Here is a 15,050-nt window from a genome sequence, read left to right on the forward strand (position 1 = left end):
TTAGGAAGCATGTGGCTGGACACTTCTGGCTCAGGATCTCTCATGGGGTTGTAGAAAGATAATTTTAGTGGAGTCTCTGAAAGTGGAGGAATGTATTTCTCCCCGCTGAGGTTCCAGGGCTTCTCCATGTTATCTCTCAAAATGGGCTAGTTTGGTCTTCCTCACAGCATGGTGGCTTCAGAGCAGTCAGTGTAAGCCTTACAAAGTGACTAAGGGCTCTGTAGTGAGTTTTCCACTGAGTGAGACTGCAGCAAAATTACTTTTTATGTTTTCAGATGGGAAGTCAGGTAATGTCACTTGTGCTATATTTTCCTGGTTACAAGTGTGCCACAGGTCCTTCCAGATCCCAGAAGAGAACAATTAGACTCCATCTCTTGTTGGGATTGTGGCAGTTGGATAGGAGTTATTGCTGCAAGCCTTTGGAAAGTGTAATCTGTGAAATGTATAGTTGGGATAGTGACAGTATAATTTGTCAACCAAAAATAGACTAAAAGAGTGTATTATTAATGATTATACAAAAACAACAGGTAAAAATTTGGACTATACTGGACATAGCATGACATATGATCATTTGGGTAACAGGGCGGTTAAACTTAAGATATAGATTGGGCATTTCATACCTGAAGATATTTCTAAAAAATGCATCACCTTTAGGATCTGCCTAATCAAAATTCAGAACATTTATCTCACAGAGACAAAATACACAGACATGAGAAGATTTTTTTTAAAAGAGTAATCAGAATGGAAAAATGCTTTGTAATTGCTCTGTGTTCTGTCTCACATTTTATCATAGCTAGGTCACCCTTCCCTCCCACAGAGAGTCAAATATTTAAAATTGCAAGTTGAGAGTATTATCAGTGACACACACAACAGAAATTTAAATGTCTCTGAACAATTTTAAACTCTATGTAGGCATTCTTCTGGTTATTAATAATCCTACTCTTGCTGAGACTTTAACCTAGTGTTTCCTTTTTTTGTGTTCCATGGAACACTACTACAGCTAGGTAGTTTGCACTGAGTATTTTCCATGGAGAAAGCAGTTTGAAATCCCTGCAAATTGTAACACTCCTCTTGGGAGTCACAATTCATAGTTTTAAAAGTTCTGGGAAGTCCCACAATAAGAAAAATGTTGAACTTTGTTCTTGTTCTAATAGAGCATTTCCAAAATTCATTTGACCATGGAAAAAGCTTTTCTTCCTGTGAACAGCACCAATTAACATTTGCAGGATTAGTATTCTGTGAAATGCACTTTGGGGAAACACTTCTCTAACCTAAGCCAGAACGTGAGTCTTTTCAACATTTACCAAGAAACTCTGAATGATCAAATGAAATTAAATCAACCATTTTGAATGTAGAGGAACTGAGAAGGACGCATTTGAACTCTTTTCCTAACAGATTGATTAAATGTTTTAAAAAGTTTGTTGCTTCCAAGTATAAGGGTTTAGATTAGTAAATGTGCCCTGGGCTAATTTTTAATGAACATGTTCATCAGATAAAATTTATTGTTCTAAAGAAAGGCACTTATTAGCACCAAGTACTAATAAGGACATGGTTTAATCTTATTCACAGTCTATGTTTTCATGTAATAGAGAAGGAACTCAGGTTTAATGTCAATGGTAGACTCTACATTTTTCTGTAAATTTTAAGATGCACTACCAATAACCTTCCAATGTTAGTTTAAGCTGCCAAAATTGGGATGTTCACTAGAAGTCATCCAAGAGAATAGAGTTTTTAACAGACTTTGAGGAACTCCGGAAACTTTAATAAGATATGGTGCAATCAAATTTTAAATATCTAAGAGCCAGATGTATTTTAAGAGGGGAATTGAGTAAGCTATTTTTACACATTTATAATAACTACACTCATGCCAAAATACCATGGTATGAAATCCAAATTAACTTCCATCAGTCTATTTCTTTAAATGAAAAAGGATGCTAACAAGGAACAGATAATAAGAAACTCTGTAGGACACTCAATGTAAAGATAGAAAATCATTAAAAAATGAAATATGAAGTGTATTTTATAATTAAAATAATGTATATTTATTGCATACAGAGAAATAAAACTATCTTGAAGAATTTGCAGTGACAGTTAAGTCAATTGGGATAACAGCATATTTATTAATAACTTCAAAGCAGACATTATACTATCAAACAAAAAATATGCCATATCATAGATGGTGTAGTTTTTCAACACTGAACATTTTAAACTGTCTAAACATAGTTGAATCCTGGTTAAAACTTACAAAGTATTAATATTCGGTAAACACAGTCAGAACTTACTAATTTGAGAAACATTCTTCAAATTCTGAGAGGCATTTTAGGTTAGAGGTTAAGAGTATTGCCTCTGGAATCAGATTGCCTGGGATTTATGTATCATACAACAGATGTTTGTTGTGGGCCTAACATATGATGGGTGCTGCTCTAGGTACTGTGGACATCCTTATGAAGCTTACATTCCAACAATGGAGACAGGACATTAGGAGATAAGAAAATGTGTAAATGTACTTAGGAACAATGTATGCCAAGGAGAAGAAAAAATAAGGCAGCAATGAAGAATAGAAAAGGTTATTTCTATAATTTTAGATAGGTGATTCAGGAAGGTCTTATCAAAGATGGGATGTTTAAGTAAGGACTCGGAGGTAACGAAAGAGTGAGCCCTGAATACACATTAGGGTAGAGCATTCAGGCAGAGGCACAGCAATTGCAAAGGGTCCAAGGCAGGAATATATGTAATATTTGAAGAACTGAAAGAAGTCCCATGTAGGTGAAGCTGAATGAAAACGGAGTAGAAAATCAGGTTAGAGGGTTGAGGGTGGATTATATAGATTATATAGGGCCATGAAGGCAATTATATAGACTTTGGCTTTACTCTGGGATGGGAAATTACTGGGGGATCTTAAGCAGAGGAGTTATTTCATCTGACTATGTCTTAAGAGGATCATTCTGGCTTCTAGTTTGAGAATAGAATGAAAGGGGGACAAGAGAAGACTCAGGGAGTCTAGTTAAGAGGCAACTGCATTAGGTGTGAGATGTTGTGCCCTAAACAAGGAGGTGATGAGAAGTAGTCATATTCTGCATGTAGCTGGAAGGCACATCAGACACTATATGCTGATGGCTTATACTGGGATAGAAGCAAAAGAGGAGTCACGGATGACTTCAAAGTTTCTTGGTCTGAACAACTAGAAGGATGAATTTAACCATTACCCAAGAAGGGAAAATGTGGTAAGTATAGTTCTAATGAGGTTGGTGCGGGTACAGGGAGAATATTAGGAGTTCCTTTTGGACATGTAAAATTTGACATGCCTACTGTAGTTCAAGTAGAAGTGCTAAAAGGGTTGATAGATGAGGCTGAGATTTAGAGAAGAAGTTTAGGTTGGAGATAGCCATCTGGGTTTGAAACCTAGCTCTGACCTTTGCAGGCTGTGGGGTCTTGGGCAAGATTTTGACCAACTCCATTCCTTAGTTTCCTCATCTGGATTATGTGAGAATTAAATAAATTTAATATAGATGTGTGTAAATGGCATTCTTTCCATATGACCATGATTTGAATGTAGAGCTTAATTTCTCCATCTGACAAATATTATCATTTGATTTACTCAGGCTTGAAACTTCCTCATGAACTTAGACTATCTCTTTGCCTTACTTTGATCATCAAATGAGTTGATTCTTTCTTCAATATACCACATTAATACATTCCTCAACTCCCTTTTTCCTTTCTACAATCTAATAAAGATGACATCCTGGTGTATAGCAATTCAGGTTTTAACACAACACAATTTAAGGTATCCCCATGTATGGATCATAATGGGTATAAAATTACTGGGGTTATAGAATACTGGGGGACTATAATAAGCTTTGTTTGTGAATCATTTACAATGTCCTCCACAGGAGAAAATATTGCAAAATTTTTTATACTTTAAACCTAAGTTTACAACATAAACAGTTAAAAAATATAAGCTTTATACTTAGACATATATATCTTTTAATCAGCATCATAGTAACAATTTGGACAACTTACAGATGTCCTTAAGTTTGACTTACTACTCTTCAGAATGAGCATCATAATATTCACCATCCAGGTTAGTCATAATAATTAAATAAAATAATGTATACAAGGCTCTTAGCATAGTGCCTGGCACGCAGTATGTGATCACCCTCTTGCAGGGCCAGTTTGTATCCTGCCCTTTCTCCCTTTATTATACAAATGAGTTTACTTCCCTGGGCATTATGAAATCCATGATCATTCCCTATACTAAGTCTTGGGTTATACCCTATCCATTGCTTGTGATTTGTTCCTGTTTCCTTGCCTTTCTTTCTAAATTAAAATAAAACCCTACCTCCTCCATGAAATTTTCCCTCTGTCTCTTGACAGCTGCTAGTATCCAAGCTTTTTCTTGTTCACATTTCACATACATTTGTTACCTTATCAGGAATCATGGTGTTAACCATCAGACCAGGCTATGAATACAAACTCTAACTAATTTGGCTGGTTTGCTTCTCTTTGGTTGAGTTATTTAATTTCTACTCTTATAAGATAACAATAACTCCTCTGAGATTGTCATGAGAACTAGATGGGATAACCCATGCACCTTTATTGTGGTGAATAATGAGTAAAACAAGTACTTATTTCCTTTTATATGTGTCATATTTCTAACTATATTATAAGATTCTGAAGAACAGGGGCTATATTGTGCGGGTGGCATCTATTTCTATCTATCTTAGGATCTAGTATAATGGCTTTCAAACTGTTTAATAGTAATCTGTAATAAGAAAAATGCAGTTGTATCAAAATATCTTAGTCTTATCTCACATATAAAATAACTTTACATATGTATCTACACATAAATGAATATATGTGAACTCACACATCTGAAAAAAGTTTCATAGAATAATAATCTTACTGTGAAAGGTGCAATCTGCTACATTTTATTCTGTTTTATTCTACTCTATTTTGTTAAAAATCCAGTTGCTACCCAGTCTCCCTCACATTCTCCCTGCCAAAAAGGATCAGACAAATGAGATGTGTACTTCTCACTTGGTAACTTGGACTCCGGGCCATTCTATATTTGAGATGTGTCCTTTTCTATAAACTACACAGCATAAATATGCTATGGGTTCTCTCATCCAACTTAAAATTTCAGTGGGTGTCATTATACAGTGGCCTTCTACTGGCATATGCCACTATGCCAGTGTTTACAGTTACATAAACCCTTCAGGGTTCTGGGCCAGTACTGGGCACTTGGTTCTCCATAATTACATTTAGCTTTTTTTCATCCCAGAACTATCACTGACTTCCTGCTTCTCATCTGGTATATATTACTATTTTGCAGTTTTGGACTGGCACAGAATAAACTTTTTTTTCATTTTTAATTCCACCTCAAATTGAGGCTCACTCAATATTCCTTGAACAAAGGAGGAAGCACAAGAGAGAAGTGCTGCCACATTGGGCCTGGAAATACTTTACACATCATTTGGGCATATGAGACACCTTCCCAATTCCAGTGACTAGACTCTAAGGAAAATCTGAGTTTCTCTCCAGAGTTCATCTAAAACCGATCAATGTCTCCAAATGAAACTACTTCCTAAACTTTCTGCCTGAGGCTTTGCAAGTATGAAGTGAGAAAGAAAGTGTTTCAGGTACGCCCACTAATCTCTCCCACACACTTTCAAGAGTTCTGCTCTTATAAAATTATAGCCCCTGGCAGGGAGAACCCTGGCACTATACTGAAAAATGATTGGACTAACTGAAATTAAAGCAATATGTGCCTGGAAATTAACTGCTTCTTGCTGTGCTGTAGAAATATGTAGAAAATTACTGCCTGCCTGTCCTATACTCAGTGAAGTGTATCAACAGCAAAAAGAAGCATGGACCACAAACTGTAAATAAAGTTTTGCTGTAAATTTGAAATAGGTTCATTTTGATACCAGAAAAAGTACTGCAAAGTGTAGAATCTTAGAACCAGGCATTCATGCACAGCCCAAGCTTATATAAAATAAACTAAGCATATTTTATCATTTATATGTTTCTTGTTATCTATCACACAAAACTAAAACAAAATTAAAAAGAAAAAAGTTTGGGGCCGGGGTTGTGGCTCAGTGGTAGAGCACTTGCCTAGCATGCTTGAGGTACTGGGTTTGATCCTTGGCACCACATAAAAATAAGCAAATAAAATAAATGTTAAAAAAATTGAACTTTAAAAAAAAAGAAAAAAGTTTTTGCTCAACATCCTAAAGATCTATGAAAATTTAATCAAACCTAAGTTGACAGGATAGAAATATTTGGAAAAAACAACAAATTTTGCACATATAATTATGCCATTGAGCGTCATTTATTTTCCTCTCATTTCTGTTTCTATTTCTTGCTTAGAACATAGTAGGTGTTCTATGAATATTATTTACCTTGAAAGGGACAATTACTATGAAATTGAGCCTCTACAAAAGAAGAATCAGTAGGAGAGGCACTAGCATTTTATAAGCATGATGGAGGCTCTTCTGTGTGTCAATTATTTGCTTATAATACAAAAATGAAGAAACCAATGTTGCTTACTTCCCACAGGAAAATTCTTTTTATTTAATAGGGATTGTAATTGCACTGCGGCATGGTAACTGTTCTTATAGAACTAAGAAAGGTCTGTGGCAACATACTGGAAGAATGATGGCAAAATCAGGAATTACTTCATAGAAGGAGGGGCATTTGGATTAAGTCTTACAAGGTATGACACATTTCCCCCCTTTTGGTACCATGTAGAAGTATAGCATTTAACAATAAGACACTCTATATCTTCTGAACCTCAGTCTTCTGATCTGTGGAAGAGAGAGAAATACTGCCTACTTCATAGGGCTGTTGTATGGATATAGTAAGATTATTCTTATATAGTGATGTTGTTGGTATATCCTACCCACATTCCCTTGCCTTTGTTGCTTCAGTAAAGGCTAGCCTAACTTCTATCCTATGCTTTTTGCTGGAGGGCTTGCTTTGCCTTGTCTGCCTCTCAGGGCTTACTTAGCCTGGCCACATGAAGGCCAGATGTAATTAGAGAATCAACATCTCACAGGAGCAGCTGTCAGCCAATGACTGATGGGAGTTGTGGCATTAATACTGCAGTTCCCTTGACCCTTAAATAGGATAAGTCTGAGGCATATGTTTTAAACAGTTTCCCAGGGTCTCTTTACAGGATTAAGCTTCAGTTGCCCACAGTGGTAGCTGGCTTTACAATGTGCTTTTTACCAGCTGTCATCCCTTTCTTGTACCATGTTCCTACTCCCTACAAATGCTCCCTGCACCTTCCCAATAAACTACTAGCACTTGAGTCCTATTTTCAGGATTCAAAATTAACTGCTTGTTTGGGAAAACCACATTGACCACAGCAATGATCACAGTACTTGGCACATGGAAAAATAGAAGGTGGTGAGTGAATGCTGAGTGTAAGAAGACCAACACATTGTTTCTCTTTCTGATTAGATATCTCAAACAGCCCTTCAGCTGCCTTCAGGCTAAATCTCATGATAAACCAGGCACAGAACAGCAGACATACCCTTCGCCAAACTATTTTGCCAAATTGCTGGGGGTCCATTATAAGCATGTACACAAGACTACGTGTGAATAATGCAAACTGTTACTGCTCTACTTTGCCTTTCCTCATTCCTCATTTTGAAGATTTTGGGGATTACACACTCCAACAGAAAATCTCATTATCATTTTTGGTTTCTTAGCTGATGTTTAGGAAAACAGATGCTGACTGGATTTTATTATTCATCTTTGTTTACTATCCATGAGATTATGCAATAAATGGAATAAAAAATAGTGGCATCCTAGAACTGAAGAGAACTTACAATTCATTTAATCATAACCTGCCATTTATAAATAGAAAAACTTTGATTCAGAAAGGTAAATGATTTTCCTATGACAACATGGCTGATAAATTTATTCTGTGACTCTTTCTCTAGGACTCAGGCAGGTAGTAAAGTCAGATACACCAGGATACTGTTTCTTGTTCCCTTATGTCACCATCTGCATACCCATTGTTCCTCTACCTTTATTCCCTTTAAGGTGATTTACCTGTGGGAGTTTCCCTTTCCTCTATTATATCTCTTTTCAGAAAAGGACATAAAATCATGCATAGTGAAAATGACTGGAAGGAGCTTTCAATATGACACATATCAATGATATTTTTATTTCAGTAGGAATCTGTTAAACTAAAGAGATTATACATTTCAGAAATCCACTAGTAGGAAGGGGAGGTAAGAGAGGTAAATATGATTCTTCATTGCATGCCTGAAAGTTCTCAATTTGTTACATTCTTCTCTGAGTATGTTGTCCAACACTATGTCTAATAAGCTTAAATAGCACTGTTATGAAATATTGTGGATAAGGAAACATTTAACATAATGACCCAAGATGTACCAAAGGGATATGCAATGGGGCAACCATTTCTAACTCACTTTCCAGACAGGAAGTGATATTTCCCCTGAAGAAAGTTTCCAATGTCCAGAAAATATAAATTCCCAATAGCAAGTCCACCAAAGAGAGTAGAGACACTTTTAGTATATGATAGTACTTGGGCAACAGGAATAAATAGGTTGTGGCAAAAAATGCACAGATCACAGACACAAAAGATCCCGATTCCTAAATGGTCACTCACAATTTTTAAGCTTTAGTTTTCTCATCTAGCAATTGGGGATACTCAGCTTTCCTCTCCCTACCTCAGAGGCATGCTGAAAGGATGATATCAATTAAAAGATAAGAATATAAGTTATATATTATATGCAATCTAATGTATGAAATATGATAGGTCAAGAGCTTTGTAATGTTGTGAACAACCAATAAAAAAAATTTAAAAAAAATTAAAAAAAATTGAAAGAGAGAATATATTTGTCCTGTTTTCTAAAGCAACATCTTAAGTGCTTTCATGATGTATCTAGATAGTGAGTTATTTTTGTTAAGATTTATTTGTGTTATAAAACAATGCAAAGCTGAAAACTGGGACTATACACAGGGGAAAAATATATTCTATGATAATCACTCCCTCCTGTTTTCTACAGTTTGGAAAGGTGTTAATAAACCACCAATTGTTACCATAGCCAGTAGTTTTTATTATAAATTTCATATGCCTCTCTCAAAGTTCAGATAAGAATTGAGAGAAGGGTAAAAAATCCTAGAATTTTTAAACTGGAGGGAACCTCTGTTAAATTCTACCATTCATTACATGAGATACTGAGTGGTTGAATGACCTTTCTACAGTCAGTAACTATGCCTTATTTTGGGTTTCCCCATAAACAACTGTGAGTTGAGGAGGAAATAAGGAAGTGAGACAAAAAGGGCAGAAAGTTAATGCAGCATGTGCTATCAAGCCAGATGCAACGTGGGAGATTAATCCTACTGGAAAGTCTCTGGGGGCCAGTGTACAACATGTATCTCAGAGTTATCCCACTCAGGGCAAAGGATCTAGAATTTTTCTATTGTTACTGCTTAAGGGCTCCTACCAAGAGTCAGTGATATCCCAGAAATTTCTGTCTCGTGCATTGGTAGTGTGTTGAGCACTAGCAGCAAGAAAATATTTTCAGAAGATGCAGCTGCTAGTAGATGGAAGTCAAGGTATCATGCCCTCAAGTAGTTAAGAGTGAGGAGATATGAGTAGGGCACTGAGGGCATCTGCTTCATACTATGAAGACTGAGCAGTACTTAAATTTAGGTTTTAAGATGCAGGTCCAGGCAAAATACACTCTAGCACACTGCATTCTGTTAACTCCTGTTGCCTACTAACCAGGTTGGGTTCTATATAAAATTCTTGGGAAAAAAAGCAGGAAATGCATGAACAGTTTTTAAAAACAGAATATATTGAAAAATATGGAGTGACTGTTATGCACTGGTATTAGCTTGGTGTTTTAAAACACTCAATTTCAAAAGTGACATTAGATCAGTCAGACTTTTGGAGAATTTATAACTTAATTGCAATAAACAAGGCTGTGGTTACTTTCTTGACTAAAGAGAGTATATTTTTGTTTCTTTCAAAGAACACTGGACCTATATAAGAATATGCTCCTAGAAATTCAACAAAGATTCAACTGTACTGTAGGGATATTCACAAAAATATTCCCATGAATATAAATGTGCTTACTACTAGGATTGGCACAGGTCACCTCAGTAATCTCAAATTCATCATTGTTTATAAGGAAAAGTTATAATTTATACTCTACAAAGAAGTAATACACATGTGTGGATTTGTGACACTAATTTATCATGTCTCAGCCTTTTTTTCTATAGGAATTATAGATGTTATGTCAACTCAAGCTCAATATTATTAAAAGTCATGCACATGGGTCATATAGCAAGTTAATAACAAATAACAAAAAGATTATATTGTTTTTGTTACCGAGCTAAATATCAGTCCCTCTGCAATGAGCAACTTGAGTGATTTTTTTTAAAGTATTTAACCATTAGTGTCCGTATTGTCATTTAGGAAGAAGTGGGGTATCTTTGCAGGTATGAATCTCCTTCCTAAACAAAGTTAGAACACACATCTTATTTGAATTAATAGGTAACCATCACGGCATAAGGGTATCACTTCTGGCCCTACCCAAGTCATGCAAACAGAGTGAAGACTGATTTGGGACAGGGGAAGTATTGCTTACAGTTGCTGGTGGTCCAATCACATCCTGACTTGATCTCCTTTTGATGAATCCAGGAAGCCATATAGAAATGACCTGTGAGAGGAAAGTTGTTCTGTCTATCCTTCATGTTTTTCTGACTCACCCAGGAAGTTCAGGCAGGTGTTTATTGTTGAGAGAGCAGGCATGAATTCTTCCTCCCTCTTCATCAAGTGTAACGCAGTGGTGTGGGGGAGTTATTTGGTAAGAAAATACTGCATATCTCTCTCTCTCTCTCTCTCTCTCTCTCTCTCTCTCTCTCTCTCTCTCTCTCTCTCTCCCAACGCAAAATTTCTTTATTAAGCACTTATATTGGTGCCCCATGGCACATAACTTATGAATTAAAATGATTCCTGCCTTGAACAGGCTTTCTATCCAAGAAATGTCTTCCTACAAACATATTTGCTATTTATTTCAAAGTTACAATTAAACAGTAAAATAATTTGGACAATACTTAAATAAAAGTACACTGAAATGTACACATACCTAAACAGTGATATTGAAAGAAAAAATAAGTTTAAGGTAATTATTTATGTTATCCATGTACAACAAAAACCTATCCATCCTTTCCTCTGCAAATATATTGCTACCAATGTCAGTTGATTCTTCTATTTACCCTTCATTATTGTGGTTACCACCACTTTCTGTCCTTCATTTTAGGGATGTAATAATATAGGAGTAATATACCATCATTATTAATTTGTTAAATTCTAGTTCTTTGTGTCTTTCAACTTACTTTGCAATATCTTAATACCAAATTTCTTCAGATTTTCCATTCATAAAAGTCATTCTTTATTCAAGAATCTATTTGATGTTCAAATTTCTTTTTTATAGTTTTAAGTTACTCAAAATGCTGTCCCTTTTTGGCCAAATCTGAACCCCTTTACACATTAATGTAATAACTTTTTTCACTCAGGCTTCCCCATTCAATCATCTATTAAAAATAGATTTTGAAGAATTAAAGCTAGCTAACATGTAGAAATCAGAGAAATAAGGTATGGCAAGATTATATGGGTCTTATGAATAATATTAAAGCATTTAACTTTTATCTTAAAAGGAATAAAGAACTATTGAAGAGTTTGGAGCAGCAGAATAACATGATCATTTTATAGAAGGATTTGACTGCATTTTAGAAAATTGAAAGATAAGATGGATTACCTGTTGCCAACTCTGTATCACTTCTCCATCACAGAAGAAAAGTTAGGAATACAGTTCTCCACATACTCTTCTACTTATTGTTTATATTACAGTTGGCAAATGAGAGGCAGCAGTGCATGATTCTGAAGATGAAAAAGAAGGCAAAGCCACTCTTCTCTTCAAGCAGTTACAGTAAGACCCAGAGAGAAAATGGAACATTCACAGCAGCTTCTTGGTGAGGTTCAGAGAGCCACCTACTTAAATATTCAGCTGAATCTTTAGGTATCACATTTCCTATCTTCAATGCCAGCTTCCTTATCTTTGCTCTGTGGGTTCCTTCAACAGAGATGGAGAAACATTTCCTATATTAAACCCATTATTCCTGGCATAAATAGAGTAGCTTCTGTTTCCCTAATATTACCCTGACTGATGAAGAAGTAGTAAAAAAAAACCCAAAAAACAAAAAACAAAAAAAAAAACCAAAAAAACAACTAAAGTCGAGGGACCTGTTAGGTAGTTGCAGCTAACATTCAATTGAGAAGACAGAGAACTATGAATCTGTTTAATGCTAATAGTGGTGGTAGAGGTAGTAGTGGGAGATATTTGGGAATTGAATGGACTGGGCTTGCCAGTTGAATGGATGGAAGGTTGAGGAAGAAATCTTAGATGATTTTCAAGTTTCTGACATTAGCCATTTGGTAGATAGCACTGCCATTCACTGTAATGGGGAACAGAGGAGGAGAAGCAGTTTTGGAGGAGAGTTAACGACAATTTTGTTAGGCTTATTTGAAGTGCCCACACAAGTACAGATGTCTGATAGTTAGTATATCACAAGTCTGAAGTCAAGAAAAAAAAAGAGCTATGGACTTAACATGAAGAATCAAAAGCTGGGTTTATGGGTAAGTTTGCCCATGAGAATGGACAACACCAAAGAAGAAATCCAAGTACAGCCCTGAAAAGAACAATTACTAATATACTATAGAATAATTGTTCACAAAGGGAATGAATAAAGAGTAACTATAGAAATAATCACCCAGAAGCCCCACAAGGAAGGATTAGATCAAAACCCTTGTTCAGATAGGAAGGACAGACACGTCTGAACAAAAAATAGGAGGAGGAGAAAAGGACTAGAAGGAACCATATTTGATGGCCAGAATATTAACTAATCCATGTCTGATGTCTATATTTTCTAAGAAGAAAGGTGCTAGATCAGCTGCAGAGGATGGGAAAAAAGGGTGATTAAGTCAAAGGTTCAAGAAGCATGGAGAAGGTTTAGAAAAAAAGGCTTTGTGAAGACTGGAATAGAGCACTTACTGGAAAACAGAGTCATCTGTCTCAGTTGCACCAGTTATAAGACGTGAGATCTTGCAAATTCTTTTATTCCATTCTAAATATCCTTATCTTTCACATAGCTAGGTAGATGAGGGAGCTAGGCTACATGATCTCCCAGGGCTTTTGTTGGAGTCCTGTGGTGACAGTCTCCTATCTATCTAGATAATAGCCACCCTTCAAGACCCAGGGCAAGTTTTATATGTGCTGAGAAGAATTTCCAAAAGTACAGCTTTTAGGGCTCATCCATAGCTTAAACTCCTACAGCACATTTTCTGCCACACTGTTATCTGCACATAATTGTATGCATTTGAAAAAAAACTTATTTTAATTTTTACTCAGACATTTAAAAACATAATTTCAGTGCTGACAGGCTTATAATAACAATAGCAGCAAGAACCCTGCTGTCATTTTCCCATGTAACTGTTATGTTCTTTGGAGGCAGCCATAGTAAAAATGTAGGTATTTATTTTGATATTTTCCTTAATATTTCTAAGTCACACTATGTCCCTTACTTCTCTGACCTCTATATCTGTCTCTTTTCCTTTACTCAATTTTCAACAGCCATAGTGGCTTCTATGCTTTTCTTCAAACAAAAGAAGCATGGTGTTCATCAAACATACCAGGCAGACTGCTTTCCTGAACATACCATAATGCCTTTGTACTGTCTTTTCCCAATGCCTATAATGCTCTTCTTGGTACTATGCAGGATTCACTCCCAAGTCTTTCTACAAAAATCACAATCTCAAGAAAAACCTTCTTCTCTAACTAAAATGGCTACTGTAAATGCTTTATATCTTTATTTCCTTCATTCATCACTATTCAACACACCCCACATTTTATATATTTCTCTTGATTAATTTCTTTCCTCTACCCATGTATAAGTTTTGTGAGAGCAGGAATCTTCTTCTGGAGTATTACTTATAGCATCAGTGCCTAGAATTGTACCAAGCACATCACAGGTAATTAACAATATCTGTTGTTTGAGTAATGCCTCTATTCTGTATTTATTTAGTTATTTGTGTTAGTAATTGTCATTGGGACATTATAATTATACATAATAGTGGGATTCACTGTGATTATTCACAAATGCACATAGCATAACTTGGTCTGTTTCATTCCCTGTAAATTTCTTCTATGACCTTTGTAAATGGTATATGAATTCTCAACTCTCTTGCAGTTTTATATTTTCCCTATTCTGCCACTATTATTTAAATTAAAATTCCTTTTATATGCCTATGTAAACATTAGTCACTGCTAAACCAATGCAGACACTAGGGTTCAGGCTCTGGAACATAATGTAGAAGAAACAAGTCCAAAGGTACTAAATAGGATTCTCATGCCATTCACAGAACTATATAACAATAAGCTGTTAAATGTAGGATTTTATACAACAACAAACTCTTTATAGATGATAGTAGAAGTATCCTCTGGATGATTTCCTCTCAATAATTGCTCTTCTCAGTCATCTGTCTCTGATGACTGAATTGTTTGCATAGGTCACTCATCTTTTTTGTGTTATGCATGGCCTTTCCTCCTGATCATCTTTAGAAAAAAAATCAATACTTGTAGGAAAAGTGACTCATTTGTCCAATAATTTCTCAGGGTGAATTATTTTTCCCAGCAGACACAAAGCAGTAGTTCCAGAGTGGGAGTATAGTTACTAAATGGAGGAATCCAATGAAGAATTGAAAAGAGGAATAATTAGAAAGTAAGTATTTCAATTGTGTGCTGGTGTGGGAAGAGGTAGCAACCCAAGGATGAACACAAATCACCAAACAGAATTTGCACGTCTGTCACAGAATTATATATAACTATAAACTTTTAGAGTTGGGAGGTGCCTGCAGTGTACAGTGACCAAGTATTTGCATCTACAGATGGGGAAACTGAGACCTCAGTTACTCCAATATTACAGAAACTGGTTAATGGTTGATT

This window comes from Spermophilus citellus (assembly GCF_964194105.1).
Source record: "Spermophilus citellus genome assembly, chromosome: X".
Lineage (NCBI taxonomy): Eukaryota > Metazoa > Chordata > Mammalia > Rodentia > Sciuridae > Spermophilus > Spermophilus citellus.